The sequence below is a fragment of the Felis catus genome, chromosome A2 (genome assembly GCF_018350175.1).
Source record: "Felis catus isolate Fca126 chromosome A2, F.catus_Fca126_mat1.0, whole genome shotgun sequence".
NCBI lineage: Eukaryota > Metazoa > Chordata > Mammalia > Carnivora > Felidae > Felis > Felis catus.
Window position 1 is genome coordinate 11,431,209 of NC_058369.1, and position 14,152 is coordinate 11,445,360.

The 14,152-nt window shown below is 44.3% G+C and overlaps 1 protein-coding gene across 5 annotated transcripts in view; it reads right to left on the bottom strand.

Annotated features, from left to right (window-relative positions):
• BRD4 (bromodomain containing 4) overlaps window positions 1-14,152 on the bottom strand; it is an 86,781-nt gene that overhangs the window by 67,131 nt on the left and 5,498 nt on the right. The window contains exon 1 of one of the 5 annotated variants that reach the window (XM_023246612.2): window positions 6,269-11,388. The exons of the other annotated variants lie outside the window; for them this stretch is intronic. The gene's annotated coding sequence lies outside the window, so the exon portion shown is untranslated. Of the gene's footprint in view, window positions 1-6,268; window positions 11,389-14,152 lie in introns of those variants that run through there. 5 annotated transcript variants of the gene reach the window in all.

Here is a 14,152-nt window from a genome sequence, read left to right on the forward strand (position 1 = left end):
ATACACACACACATATATACATACACACACACATACACGCTATATAGTGTGTGTGTATGTGTGTGTGTATATATATATATATGTATATATATGTATATATATGGTATATACATGTATAACAGAGTACTACTCAGCAACAAAAAGGAATGAAATCTTGCCAGTTCCAAGGTGGATGGAACTAGAGGGTATTATGCTAAGTGAAATAGAGAAAGACAGCAATCTTATGATTTCACTCACATGTGGAGTTTAAGAAACACAACAGATGAACACAGGGAAGGGAAGGAAAAATAAGATAAAAACAGAGGGAGGCAAACCATAAGAGACTCAGATACAGAGAACAAACTGAAGGTTGCTGGAGAGGAGGTGGATGGGGGGATGGGTTAAACGGGTGATGAGCATTAAGGAGGACACTTTGGAATGAGCACTGAGTGTCATACGTAAGAGATGAATCACTGGGTTCTACTCCTGAAGCCAAGACTACACTGCATGTTAACTTGAATTTAAATAAAAAAAGAAAAAGAAAAGAGAAAAAAATCCACAGAATGTTAAAAAAATAGATTACTTGACTTCAGGTAATGCTCTTCCCACCAACTGTAAAACAAAGATTCATAAATTCACCTACATGAATATTAACATCTCCTGTTGATCAAAAGACACTCTGGAGGTGGGGAGACATCACACTAGGGAAAAATATTTGCAAAATGTATTATCCACAAAGATCTGGTACGCACGCTCTATAAACAACTTCTGCAAGTCAATTAAAAAAGATAAACTAAAGGAAAATGAGAAGTCAGAAACAGGCATTTCAACAAGGACAATGAATAAACCCAAGAAGACGCTCAGCCTCATTCATCTCCACTTCCCTGACAACTGAAGCCACAATGACACTTTATGTCCGCCAAGATTGGTAAAATACAAGTACATTAATGCCAACATTTGTGAAAATGTGGTCCAACATTCTGGGATGTGGGCAGGTAAACTGATGGGACTGTTTCTGAAAATAATTTGGTATTAAGACATCCCCAATTACCCAGTAATTCCACTCCCGAACACCTACTGAGACACTTGTACACATGCCTCAGATGCACGTATGCAAGCAGAATGCTCACAGCCAACAATGTTGTGACACCTATTCCACCCTCCCTACCTCTCCAATAAAAATAAATCTCAAGGGGGCACCTGGCTGGCTCAGTCGGTGGAGCATGCAACTCCTGATCTCAGGGTTGTGAGTTCGAGCTCCACAATGGGTGTACAGAATGCTTAAAAAATAAAACCTTAAAATAAATAATCAATCTAAGGACCCAAATGTCCACCAACATGAGAATGAATCAATTGTGATACATTCACACTCTGGTGAAAATGAATGAGCTACAGCTACCATGACACGGATGAACTTAAGTGAGGAAGTGGCAAAGTCTGCAAATAATGTGCTGCGCTGGTAATAAAGATGAAAAACAGTAAGACCAAGCAACGTATCGTTGAGAGTTATATGCAACTGAGACAAGTAAACTTCAGGATGGCAAGAAAATGAGGTAGGGAAGGAAGCACAGACGACTGAGCTGGTCATCCCAAGGATCCTCAAGCTGGAAGACAGAAATGAGAATCACTCAAATGTGAACTGCAAACCACTTCACCTTTAACCCCGTATGACCGAATCCACGGCATCTTCCGTGAAATCAGAGGAGCGCCCCTCTGCTGTGCCTGACAGCAGGAGTTTGTTACTAACACTCAGAGCTACTCGATCCAAGACAGGATCTTCACAACCTTTAGGTAGGTGGGGTGCTTTTGTTATCCCGTTTACTGATAGGAAACAGCCCCAGAGGTTAAGGAGGCCATCCCAGATCACTGCCCATTCCTCCAAATGCCAGTGAGTGTCCATGTTCAGCTTCAATACCACTAGTCACAGTTCATCTGTTTACCTCCTCAGGTGGTTCACTCCTTTTTCAGCATGCTCTAATGGCCAGTGTAGAACACACCAGAGGTAAAAAGGTCAGCTCAACAGGAGACAAAACACTGAGTGATTAGCTCATTCTAGTCCCAGGACAAGAGAATGCCAATGGCAGTTTTAGCAGTAAAAAAGAGTGACTTCAAAGTTATGGCTGGTTTCAAATCTTGGGAGGCACAGTCTGCATAAGATCCTTGATGAATCTAGTTCTCATCCTCTGTCCTGGACCAGAAGCTGTTTCAGCAACAAGCATAGAGAGTAAGATGGGTTCTGAAATAACTCTATAGCCTCAGGTACACATGCATCCCTGTGAGTAAAAAACCAGAAGGAAGAAAGTGGATTGGAACCCTCATCCAAAGACCTCAACACTGTACTACCTAAAAAGATCAATTAATGCATCACTAGAACAAAAGTTCACAGAAACAGGACCCGAGATAACGACTTAAAACCCAACCTCTTGACGATACTGTGCATCCAGATCTGCACCCAGTGTCTTGTAACTGGCACATCACATGACAAGACTCATTTGGGCAGACGTATTCTCCAAGAACACTGAGAACACAACCCCGTATCTTGCAACTGCTGCTCAAAAGGGAGAGAGTAAGAAGTCAAAACTAAAACTACTTAAATTCTGCTAGGCTTAAAAGGAATTTGTGTTACAATCAGAAAGATAACAAGTGCTGGCAAGGATGTGGGGAAACTGGAACCTTTATGCACTGCTGACAGGAATGTAAAATGGGGTAGCAACTTTGGAAAGCAGTCCAGCAGTTTCTGGAAAGGTTAAACATAGTTACCATGTAAGGAGGAAGTTTTGCCCCTAGCTATACAAACAAAGGAAAGAAAAACATGTCTACACAAAAACTTGCATGTGGAAGTTCATGATTCGTTAAGAACCAAAAAGTAGAGGGGCACCTGGGTGGCTCAGTCCGTTAAGCATCCGACTTCGGCTCAGGTCATGATCTCACGGTTCGTGGGTTCAAGCCCCGCATCGGGCTCTGTGCTAACAGCTCAGAGCCTGGAGCCTGTTTCAGATTGTGTGTCTCCCTCTCTCTATGCCCCTCCCCCACTCACGTTCTGTCTCCCTCTGTCTCAAAAATAAACATTAAAAAAAATTATAATAAAAAAGAACCAAAAAGTAGAAATTGGGATGTCCGTGAATGGGTGGTCCCATTTACAAGGATATGACCAGATTTTCTGAAAAAGGAGAAGTCAAAATCTAAGCTGCTTCCTTTTGAGGGAGCAAGCTGTCTAGTCTATTTATCCCTGAGCTCTGTGCTTGCTTCCAAGGACAGCATTTGGTGCTTCTTGCACTGGGCAGGAGGGAGTATGAAGCAATCCAAGATGTCCAGGCATAAGTCACAGGACACTGAGTGCAGGCAAAGGCAGAGACTGCCAAAACTGATGCTGGAGACACCTCTCACCTCTGCTACACCTGATCGTGTGTTATTAAGGGCCATCCCATTTACAGGAGTTCAAAAATTAAGCTGCCTTGGTCACATTTTGAGGCAACTCACAGAGAAATGTTAGGTTACAGGAATTCTGTGAGCCTTTTCAGGATTACACTGGCTGAAATGAGAACACAAGTCAAGCTACCTGTCATGGAAATGTGAGTGGGTTGGGTTGAGAAGCCAAGACTGTGGCTAACTGACAGGATAAGACCCTGGAAAGCCAGAAAGGGGTGGGGTCCAATCCATTTGTAACCAGCCCCTACTTTCTTCTAGGCTGCCTTGAAAGACACCTAGCTGGACAAGGGACCACCGGCTGAATCATCTCCTTCCTGTACCCTTGTGCCCACTTTTCACATCTGCCTAATAAAAACCCTCCAATCCCAAATCAGTTGCAGCATGCAAACAGGACAAGGGAATTTCGTAGCAGACTTCCCTATTTAAGTTCTAAATTGTGTTCAAAAAGTAGACGAGTGGCTACCTGCACATCCATGTTCATTTCATGGCAGCACTATTCACAAGAGCCAAGAAGGGGAAGCAATCCAAATGTCCATCAACAGATAAATGGATAGAGAAAATATGGTTATGTACAGTGGGGTATTTTCTGCCTTAAGAAAGTAAATCCTCTCACATGTGACAACATGGGTGAACCTGGAGGACATTTGCTAAGTATTGAAATAGGCTTGTGACAGACAAACACTGCACGATTCCACTTAATGTGAGCTATCTAAAACAGTCAAACTCTTAGAAATAGAAAGTAATATGCGGTTGCCAAGGGGCTGGAGGGAGGGGGGGGAAGTGAGAGTTGTTAAATGGACATAGTTTCAATTTTGCAAGATGGAAAAGTTCTAGAGATCTGCTACACAACATGAACAGACTTAACATTACTGTATACTTAAAAATATTAAGATGGTAAAGTTTTATGTTTTTGAACAGGGGGAAAAAAGCAGATGGCTTCACCACAGATTCTTCAACTCTGGAGAGAAGACCCTCACAGGGCTGGTGTAAGCGTCAAATGCGATGCAAGAGAAACTAAGCGCTCAATTAACACTATTAATCATAGTATCAATAAAAGCAAATGCCATGATTTAATGTTAGCTTTGCACATTTCATAATGTAATCACAGAATGAAACCCAACGGGCCTTCAGGTCTGGTCTGCAGCCCACTAGCACAAACTCTGTGGGCAGGCTTCATCCACCTCATTCAGTTGAATGACTCCAGGTAGACCCACCGCTGGCACTTTCTAGAAGCTGGCACTTTCTAGAAGTACAACTCGGCCCTCAGTCCCTGCTTGAGCCTTTGGTCATATTCTCCACACCCAAAGATAATGGGCCAAATGCACCAAAAGCTCTGCTCACAAAATGGGGATGTATGGAATGAATGAAATGAAAGATACCAGATAAAGCAAATTCCAAGGAGGGGTGGGGAATTTTCTAGGCTATAAAAACAGAAGGGCAGAGATTGAGAATACCATACTTACGTAGGTAACTGGAGTTCACTCCATGGCGGACAGTTTTCAAAGGAAAACCCCTTTCCCTGATCTGATGAAGGCTAATTCTCCACCTGAGTTCTTAGGCTATGCAGGCTTATTAGCTTCCTCTAGCCTGGGACTTTGCTGGGACTCTGCTTCCAGCCTCCTGTAGGAGGGGAGCAGGGTGCTTGTCCGTCCCCACAAATCAGGATTCTGTTCCTGACTGCCCTCTCACTCTAAATGCGGGCCCAGCCGGCCCCCACCCCCACCCCGTTCTCTCTCCACATAGCTCCAGGAGACCTCATCCACCCTCCTGGCAATGCCTAAAGCCCCACTTCTAGCCTAGACGTGCCCCTGCATTCCAGCACTACATATCCACCTGCCTACAAGGCAGTGTCAACCACAAGCACCAAGAGACTAAAATGAGCCTATCCTCTCTAAAACCTGTCAAAGCAGGCATATTCATCACGTGGGGTAGTGCCTACCATGCTGGGTAACTCAAAAACTAAAGATTTTCCATTACTGCAGAAAGTTCCACAGGACAGCACTGCTTTAAAACTTGGGTAAGGTCATGGGGCACCTGCCAGGCTCAGTCAGTAGAGCATGTGAATTGATCTCAGGGTACTTCACGCCCCACACTGTGCAAGGGGGGGGGGTAGGTCACTGTAAAATAAGATCAAAACTGCACCCTGAAAGATGGGGGGGGGGGGGTCCTAGAAAAAACAAAGACATGGGACAGCAGTCTGTCATAGAAGCTAGGTAGGGCCCAGAGTACCACAGGATCGGGGTTTGGGTTTTAGCCAACATATATACAGTGGGGTTTTAAAGCAGCAGGAGAATTTTGCTCCAATAGATCTATTACCTTCCGATCATATTCCAACTAGCTTACTGGTCTAGTTTTCAGTTTTGCATGAAGTCTGTTTAACCACTTCTACCATTTTCTCTTACTAGATTTTTCTCACAGTACTCAGAGCCAAACTCTTCCTCAACAAAATCATTTGTCATCTTATAAAGTCAAAGAAAGGTTTTAAAAGTAAAATGTTTCTTCAGGGCACTCTTATTAAACGAATTACCACCTTTCTAGCACCGGGCCACTGCCCACCACTGGACATATTAGGACCCCCTTAAACACTTGCCTCACTCTGCCCCCAGTTATGATTTAATTGTACTCAGCATACAGACATGGGAAACACTTTTATTCATCACTGAATTCTCACTGCACACAAAAGATATAGCACAGTGCCCCATTATCTAGTAAGTCCCACACACACCCTGGCAGAATTTGGCCTGTTTGCTTCAGGCAGGAAATTCCCTTTAAACAACAGTCCCTAAGTGGGAAATAAAAACCCATGAGCTGGAACGCAATCGCACCCTACAATAAGCAGCACCTTGAGATAGAGACTCACCATAATCCTAGCAGATCATCCAGTTCACACCCTGATATAGCAAGCCCAGGGCACATGGGCTAAAGATGAAGTTTACTCCAGCTTACTGACTCCCCCAACTCCTTTGTCTGAATTCACAGACTTTCACTAGAGTAACAAGGAAAAAATGGAGGTGAAACCAAATCAAGGCAGGTGAAGTTTAATTCCACTCATGTGAATGTCTTCATGAGACTCCTCTGGAGGGTGGCACTGCATTTAATGACCAGATATCCAGATGAAAAAGAGGTCTGCAGCCAGAGTAATGACCCTCCTCTGACGTGACCCTCCTCCGTGAGTGCTTCCGAGGGGCAGGTGCTTGCTTGCAGAACAGTCCAAATCTCTGTCCAGGCCTCAGCTGTCTCACAGATGGACCAGCCTAAATGCCAGCTCCTTTCCTATGCTCACAGCTGGAAGGACTCTCTTCTCAGAGTGGCTGGCCTGTACCTCTCACGAACACTCCCATGATCTATCTTGTGCACGTTAGTTACCACTCCATCCATCTGAACGTGGCCGATTCCCTCCTTCCACAGCTTGTAGAACGAAGTCAGGAGCATGTGGGAGTGCCTGGCTGACTCAGATGGTGGAGCATGCAATTCTTGATCTCAGGGCTGTAAATTCGACCCTCACGATGGGTGTAGAGATTAGTTAAATCTTAAAAACAAAAAGAGAGAGAGAGAGAGAGAGAGAGAGCGAGCACGTGTGCACACGTGGGCTCTAGAGCCAGGCGTACCACTTACCAGCTCCATGCCCTTGCACTCCTGCTCAAGTGACTGAGCTCTCTGGGCGCCAGCTACCTTTTACAAAACCAAGATGATACCAGTACCCCATTAGTAAAGTTGTTTTCTTAAGACTTAAGGAAAACATAGAGCTTTTCTTAGAAATCTAGCTCCTGGGCCATAGTATCCACACAAATACCCACTAAAACAGACTGCTCATAAACATGTATGCTCAAGCTCCCAGTCTGGGGAAATAGTGGGAAACAGACCCACATTGCAGCTCCATATACTGAGGCTGACAAAGACAGCCAGTTGACTCGTGTTTGACTTCACCATTTCAGAACAGGCAAGCGGTAGTAAAACAAAAAAACAAAAAACCCACATACATTCAGAAAAGATAGTTCTATCCCGTCACAGGGAACCTTTTCACAAAGGGTCATGGATAAAAGAAAAGCACTGCCTCAAGGTGAACAAAGGGAATGTGGGGGTCTGGAAGGCAAGCGGAAAGAGCGATACATAGGCCAGGGTGGGCATTCAGCTTTCACTCGTACAAGGGTTCCCACAGCAAAGAGGCCCAGAGATGTCCTGGGAGAGGACCCTGAGGACGGGCAAACTAAGCTACAGGCTGTATGGGCTGCAACTCAAGAGGGCTCCAACACTAGTAACTCAAAACTGCATTCCTGGGATTACAAAGATGTGTGTTAGGACTCTGAAATAGATGAACACAAAGGTGGTGTTATTTCCAGACAGCTAATCTGTCAGCTCAATTGTTTCCTAGTGTCAAAAGGAAAACAAATGAACACACATACACGACTTTATGACTTAGCAGGTTTTTTTTTAATAACTGAAAGCACTTGAGAGCCAAATAATTTTCAGTGAAGCTTGTAAATTAAAACAACCTACACATGGATGGCACCATCTTTTACAAAACTTCTGTGTACTCTATCTTGTTTCTCTTAATTACAGAATAGAAAGGGGAAACTGCTCAAGTAACAAAAATCATGCCTGTACAATAAGACTGTAATACAAGTGAGCAGAGCAATGGGATTAATTAAAGCCAACACCAACAGTAAATGCTTAAATATCCATCAACACATAACAAGATTAATCTTCAAACTTTAGAGATTAAAGAGCAAAGGAGGTCTTAATATGCACTATTCTTAGAAGTAATAGTTCTTTTGCAACCTCTGACAACCCTGCCCCAATTACAGAAGTATGAATTATTCAAGTTTATGAGGTACTGTATTTCCTATTCCTTCCACCATGCAGGAATTTGGGGAGACAGCAGAGTGGCATCACGCACACCACCTGGAGTAGCATGTTCATATTCCTAAGCATGAACATATTATGCTGAAGAATGATCCCTTGCCATCCCTCAGCATGTAGTTCCGGTGTATGCGTGAACAAATGTGCCACAGCAGAAAGGAGGCACTAAACCACGATAGGGACCCACAGCCCTAATTCCAAGTATACCCACACCCAACACCACCAAATGACAGGCTGGCTAGTGGCCCACTGGGCTACCTTCTGCAGCAAAGGCTCCAGGCCAACACCAAATCCTGGAGACAGTTTTACAAACAGCGGCAGCTTCAGTGAACAAAAACCTCCCTTCTTCTGCAGACACAGATAGGCCCATTCTGACATTCCTCATCCCCAGGAAAGAAAACAAGCTGGAAAAGAGGGATGCACAGGGGTATTGAGGAAGTCTGCACCACTGTTGACACTCCAGGTTGACAGCTCTATAAAACCCTCCGGAAGATTTTACAAGAACAAACCAAAATGGGCGTTCCACGTTGTTTCCAAGTCATACATTTATAAATGCCTGCGAAAGCAAGCTAGCGCGAAAGCAAGCTAGCGCGAAAACAAAAGTCTTCAAAACTACCAAGAGCCTTTCAATTAACGTAATAATAAATTTTTCATTCTCAAAGTAAAATCCAGGAAATTCACTTTAGTACATACTCCTCGGATGGACTTTAGGGTTCTGAAAACTGTCTCCCTCAACGGTTCAATGTTCATGCATGTGCATTTTTCCTGGAGAAAGGACCCACGGCATCTGACACAGTCTCAAGATGACCTCTGACCTTCCCTCAAGCTAAGAATTGAAGTTCTAGTGAGAGGCAGGGCTGGTCTCATCCTTGGCCACTGGATCCTCAATTATTTCTGAGCTCCTTAAAGGACTGCATAAATCCAACAGTAAGAACCGCAGGAAAACGATGACCCTAACAATGCTCAACACTTGTTTTTGATTATGGAAATCTGAGCAGGCTTTTTGTAATGCTAGAGGAATGTCAAGCAGCAGACTTTACAAGAACGAACCTAAGTACAGAAACAGCTTAGCAAATGGCAAAATTACAACTGTAGCTTTCACAGGCATGGATGAAAGATGAACCCAGTCTACTGAAATGTTCTCCATTACAATTTCATTCATGGAAGCACTTACTGAAATTCATCTACCTGGTCTCTTTTCCAAGTCTTGCCCTGTGCTTCCTCGAGGGTATAAGCCCAGCTCACCCCTGTGCTTCCTGAGGACTATTTTTCTGCCAAACTGGCTCCAATCACCACTGGGAACCCACATCATCTCACCCACCCAAAAGAGACTTCGAGACTTGGCTTGACTCCTCTCTCAGCCCCACAGCAGCCCCTCTGCACCCAGGACCTGGTAAGATAAATCCTAGCTTTCATTTCACCCTCTAACAAAGGATTCAGAATACGTAATCCCTAATACCATCTTCACTTTACCCTTTTCCTGATAACTCACTCTTGGAGTCTAGTTTATGACTTCGTATGGAAAATTAACTTCCCTCTCAGCCATCCAAAATTTCTTGTTTGCAGTTAGGGAGCACACTTCTTCTAGTGTAAAAGATAGACGTCTTGCTCAACCAAAGTATTCCATACCTCATAATGATGAGCAAGATGCTGCTGGAGCTACTGTTTGGGGTGAGCAAATGGAGGGCAGAGATGGGCTACAGGTGCTACGTGTGAGGCAAGGTTGTTTGGCATTCCCATTCTGCACATGGTCAATGACGGGAAATGATCCAAGGCAGAGTCTTCTGTCATCAGACAGCATTACAAGAGAAGATTCAATCTTGACCTTGAGGTCACTATACTAGAAATAGGTAACAAGCTCTGATGTCCCTGTTTGAGCCCCTAGATTTGACTGTGCCTGAGCCCTACCCACTCCAGACTTATGTTCACATCACCCAACAGACTTCCCTTTTAAGTAGTTTTATGTTTGTTACTTATACCAGAAAGACCTAACCAATACAACTATTTCCTTAAAAAACAGAGAGAGAGAGAGAGAGAGAGAGAGAGAGAGAGAGAGAGAGAGAGACACCTCTTAATTTAAACATCGGGAGGACGCATCAGAGAATAAAGGACAGGTAGCTTGCCTTACACACTTAAAGAGACAAAAGGCCCTAAATGGAGTCACTTGTGCTAAGCCCCACAGTCACCAAACTGAGACTTAATACCTAATCATGGTTTCAACTTCTGCGAGAGGTGGAATTTTTAACCAGTCTGGAATTACCTGGCCAGCACCAGTGAGGTCATCTGCCCAACAGCCCCCAGCCCCCAAAGGAAGGTGACCCTGCCTAAAACAACCTGTTTCTTTGCATTTCTAACTTCATCCCACCCCCTTCTACTTATAAAAACCTTTCATTTTATACAGCTCTTTGGAGCGCCTTTCTATTTACTGGATGAGATGTCGCCCAATTAATGAATCATTGAATAAAGCCAACTAAGATCTTTAAAATTTGCTCAGTTGAATTTTAACAACACACACAAAACACTATATCCTTCTTGTTTTGCCGACTGCAGTCTGCTGACAACCTTCAGCACTACGTGCTTCCTCAACTCTCAGAGCTGCTCCACCCCCTACAGAGCGTTTAGCAAACAGTGGTACAAGGAAGAAAAGAAACTAAAGATCAATGCAATTCACCTGCTACTGGAAAGCATATACAGTAGTCACCCTTGGACAAATGATGAAGAAACAAACTGCAAAAAGGTTAAAAAAAAATACCATCAAGGTACCCACAGTTACAATTGGATATTATCTAAAATATTATTTCACACTGTTCTGACATGACCCACAGTAACATACACCTTTTATCATGTACATCACAATACATAAAATCAAAGAAAAGGTTTTATAAAATCCTCTTGAATGTGTGAGACACTTTCCAACATTTCTTTTTTTTCCCCCTTAAACAATGATTGCAACCTTTTCAGTTCACATCATTACCCACAGTTTGAAAAAGACAGATATAAAACGAGTGACTTTCTCTTAAAATCTAGATTCTGGTCAAAGTTCTCTGGAGCCCAAACCTGTTATCCCATTTTACATATGAAAAATTGAGTCTTGAGAGGATACACGACTAGTCCAATGTGAGTACAGCGTGCCCCTGCCCCCCCCCACCCCCCACCACTGGCAGGTTCCACCCTCCTTGCAGTTCTTCAGTTCTCCGGTTTCACCCCTCACAGTAACAATCTGCTCCCACCAAATATGTTTCCTCAAAAAACAATGAAAATGTTTCAGATGTAAAATCCCCAAATTTATCTCACCCCCACCCTTTGAACACAAAATAAAAACAGTCTCAAAGGCCAATTTGCCCACAGATGTGTTATGTGTTACTGCCTGGGGTAGGACAAGTGGGGACATTAGTCACACATGAGGATGTGGGAATTACTAATTCCTGTTTCTGGAAATTGCATAATACCAAGCCCAACACCTCTCCCCTGGTACTGCTTCCACAGTGTGCCAGTGCCTCTTGACCTGACAGCAACAAGGAACAAACAAGGAGTTTCAGCCTTAAGTGGACACCAAGACAAGGAAGGTGACCACATGCAAAGTAGAGCCTGGACAACTTTTCTCAAAGCCCTTCAGGCAGAACAAAGCAATCACTCCCTTCAGACCCCACTCAATCTAAATATAATACAGATGTTAACCACCCCCCACCTTCTGTCTACCTGCCAATGCTCAGGTATACAGACCCCACTTTACCAATAAGGAAACTGAGGTCTAGAACCATTAGGTAACTTGCCCGAGGTCAAGACCAGAAGGGGTCAGGGCTGGGACTGAACTCTGACAGTGGACTCCACAGTTATTCCTCTCCAGTGACACAGCTCCAACCAAGTCTGCTCTCCATAGCCCAAAGACCTGGAACTTCCTGTATTAGGCGAAACAGGCCAATACTTCTCCAAGAAAAAGATCACAGAATAGCCTATACCTAGAATGAACTATAAAAAGTCTTCGTAATTATGTCACAGTTCAAAAGGAAAAAATGGGGGGAAGGGCACCCGGGGTAGCTCAGTCAATTAAGCATCTACTTGGGTTTCGGCTCAGGTCATGATCTCACAGTTCCTGACATTGACCCCCACATCGGGGGCTCTGCACTCACAGTGAGGAGCCTGCTTGGGATTCTCCCTCCCTCTCCTCCCCTCTCCTCCCCTCTCCTCTCCTCTCTCTCTCTCTCTCTGCCCCTCCCCCGCTTGTGTTCTCTTTCTCAAAAGAAATAAAATTTAAAAAGAGAGAGAAATGACATATTCATCCAAGTACCCTTAATTTGCAGTCAAATGCTCAGATTTGGCTGATTTCTGAAAGATACTCTCCAGGTGGGTTTAACACAAACAAAAAACCCCCCATGTGATACTGGATCCTGATGGTCCCCAGGAAGGGTGACTGACATCAACTAGTTCTTGTGGTCAACAAGGCCCAAAGTAGCAGGACTGTAGCTTTCCATCCAGAACTCCACTTGCCTGGTCCATCCAGCTGCCTGCCTCTCTTCCAGGGAGATCCCAACTCGTGACACAAACCTTCCCGGAGACCAGAATCCTTTTTTCAAGCTCAGATGTCAACATAATTCAAATTAGGGCCAAAGGGGGCAAAGAAGGTAGAGAGAGATGCAGTGCTTATGCTCTAGAAAAATTTTAGTCCACCAGCGACTTCTGGCACCCTGGCCACTGCCTTTACTCACATAACCCGTTTTTAATGAAATAGAAAAGTTACATTTTAGGCCCAAGAACACACATTACCTTTCCCGGCTGGATCATTTCCCCAAACGCTGCAGCCAACACCACAGAGTGAATGCCCTCAGAGCTGAACTTCCCCTAATCCCATTACCTACCACCACTTTTAATCTCAGTATCAGATAAAAACAAATCCTCACTTAAAAAAAAAAAAAAAAAAAACAACCAAAACAAAAAATCCAACCCTCACTTGAAATCACCTTCTCCAAATGATCTCCACTCATAGTTCAATTCAGAAGACACAACAAGGCTGGGGGGAGAGGGGGCACGTCTAGAAGGCACCTGGCGGCACAACATCCCGAAGTGCCGGCTGCTACACCTTCGCGGCCCTCTGGCATTCTACTCTCAGACCTGGCTGCCTCTCCGCACTTCAGTTCTTCCCCCTGGGCAATGACAGCAAGTGCGTAGTAGCTACCCGCGAGAGGGCACAGCCTCATTTTACTCTAAACTGAAAAATGGGCAGGTGAAATTTGCAGGAGGCTGAGACAGGTTGAAATCCTGGCAGCAGGGCCAGGATTCAAACTGGGGTCTGTGACACGCTTGTGGTATCAGTCTTTGGAGTGGGCCAGCAAAAATGAGACAGGACTGGATGCCAACAGGCTGCTTAAGCCCTTTCCAGTCACCCTTCCCCAGAGTATTCAGATAACACTAGGCTCCTATCACCTGATTAGGAATTCTGAGGCTTGATTTCAGGAAACAAAGTCCAAGTCTAACAGGAGAGAGTAGAAAGGTCAAAGAGCAAGATGTCAAGACACATCTGCTTCTCAGATGCCTTCAGAACACACCAAAGAGGACGCTCTGTTTTTACCCAATTGCTTTCTGAGGGGGAGGGGGGACGTTAAAAAACAAAAAACCAAAACTCAGCCTTATTAAACAAGACTCTGTTGGGGCACCTGGGTGGCACAGTTGTTAAGCGTCCAACTCTTGATTTCAGCCCAAGTTATGATCTCATAATTCTGTGAGTTCGAGCCCCACATCAGGCTCCGTGCTGACAGTGTGGAGCCTGCTTGGGATTGTCTCCCTCTCTCTCTGCCCCTTCCCTGCTCTTCCTCTCTTTCAAAAATAAACTTAAAAAGTAAAATAAATAAACAAGACCCTGTGTCAAGCTGTGATTGGAGAAATGGGA